Here is a 2321-nt window from a genome sequence, read left to right on the forward strand (position 1 = left end):
GTGACGCAGAGTGCATCCCGCCTTATCCCACCCCTCAGCAGGGAAACCAGTCCAGGCTTACCCTGCTCCTCTGCTGCGTGCGACTCAGCGTGTGGTTCAACAGCTTCTTCCACATCTTCCTCGGGGTTTTGTTACTACTTGACAGAGTAAAGATGGAGTAAGTGAACTTCGTTCTCTGAGCTTAATTGTTAAGGCCTCTTAACGAAGCCGCGCAGACCTGCGGGAGCACTCTCCGGGCGCTGCAGCTGCCCACGCACGGGCAGGGCAAGGGACAGACAGCAGCCCAGGCTGCAGCATTCCATCTTTATTACTGGGATCCAGGGTCAAACAGTGACATTAGTCTGATCGCGACACAGGGCAACGGTGTAGGAGAGACAGCTCCATCCCACCTGAGAGGCTGCATCGGCGCTAGCAAGTCAACAGTCGGAAAGCGAGGAAATAGAGGTGGGTACGGACAGACACGGAGAGGATGAGGGCTGTCCCCTGCCCTGCCCGGTTCCATCAGGCCGGGGGCTTGTCGTGACCGTAGCCTGCAGTTCTCGACAGCGCCTGCCCCAAAGGGGGTTACGCCCCAGGAGACCCCACCACTCGCTTCAAACGTGCATTGGCCGTCTACGCCTGCTCCCCCAGGCAGCGGCAGATGCAGTCAGCAATTTGGTACCTTCCTAAAGCAGAACAGACACCTTTTTTTTTTTCCCTCTTCAAGTATCAGCATAACAATTTATTTACACTTGTATACAGCTCTTTTTACTCAACACCCACTTACACTCGTCACAGTACATTCAAAAGCAGGCTATAAAAATACCTACTGTACAGAAAACAGCCACAAGGAACCTTACAGCACCTCTGAAAGCTGAGAGAGGTGAAACAGAGAAAGGGAGAGAGGGGAGACACCCCAAGCCGTGTCTGCCAGTGAAGAGAAGCAGCCCCAGGGCTCAGCTCTCACTAGGGGAAACCTTTCCCTGCGGCCAGCTCCGGGCCCTGCCGGTAAAACCCCTGTTCCTGGTACAGGCTCCCGGGATGTGCCCTCCGGAACCGCAGACGGACCCTGACTTAAGAACTGTGTCCCAACACCTGCTCAGGGCTGGATGGCAGGGGAGCAAGGGAGCCTGGAGCACAGCCCGGCTTTCCCACACCGAACCCACGGCAAAGCCAGAGGGGACGTTACTTCTGCGCATTTGCCACGAAGGTGCCTCATTAACTGCACTTCGACAAACAAACTTCCCCGGGCAGCGCGGAGCAGCCTCTCCTCAGGCAGTACGACGGGCAGAGCTGAAGTGAGAGGGGAGATGCTCGCACACACAGAGCGTCAGACGGCTGCTCCTGGTCGTTCCATACCCTACGCGCCCCTCTTCCGAAATGGAACCCAGCGGCGCGGTACGGCTTTCCTTCCAGAGCTGCACGTATCGCCGAAACCGGCTTATTAAAACACATCACTGCAGCAGCACGGTCACTCTACACACCCTGCGCAGACCGAAGACACTGCAGCCCCGGCCTGTCACGCAGGGGTTGAGGAAAGGAAAAACGACCAACACAACAGAAGCACGCCCCACCAACACAGGCGGTAAAAGCTCAGCTAAAACTCAGGAGAGGCCCTCGGAGCACAGCGTAGCCCAGCTGCCAAGGGACAGGTCTCACTCAGCACTCGGGGCCGGCAGCAGCGCGCTCCGGCTGTCGGGAACACGCGCACCACGGACACCTTCACCTCGGACAGTTAGAAGGTCGTGGACTCAACAGGCACAGACATTCCATTTTCAGTGCTGGAGTTTCGCAAGGTACGAGACAGCAGACCAAACGGGGATGATGGAAGATGCTTTAAGCCAATGCAGAATGCCCGAGGCGCGTGTGCCCTGTTAAGAATCGTGGCAGAATTTACCTGGCGTTTTCCCTACCTGGGCGGTGCGAAGAGTTAAAGCACCCAACCTTGCGGTACTCTTTCCTGATGTGCGTACTAAACGGGGCTGCCAGACAGAAACACAGGCTTTTGTGCTGAAATAAACTCCAGAAGAACACAGAAACCACGGCACTAACAAGACGTCTTCTCCAGCCCTCCGCAGTCTGAACCCTTTTCCCCTCCCTTCCACTCTCAGAGAAGCTGCTCGTCCCCTGTGAGTGAGCACGACCCCCTCGATTCCTTCCCCAAGCCACCAGCTATCCGCACCCTCGTGCCCCCCGCTTAATGCTGGGCCTTCCACCGCCCTCCAAAATCCAGCTGGCCCCTGGGAAAGGCGAAGGCCTTGCTGGAACAGCTGACTCTTGCAGGGAGCAACCCTGGCTTGAAGGGTTTTGTTTTCCTAGGGGAAAGCCTCCCCATTTCGGAA

The sequence above is a fragment of the Eurypyga helias genome, unplaced genomic scaffold (assembly GCF_000690775.1).
Source record: "Eurypyga helias isolate BGI_N326 unplaced genomic scaffold, ASM69077v1 scaffold25609, whole genome shotgun sequence".
NCBI lineage: Eukaryota > Metazoa > Chordata > Aves > Eurypygiformes > Eurypygidae > Eurypyga > Eurypyga helias.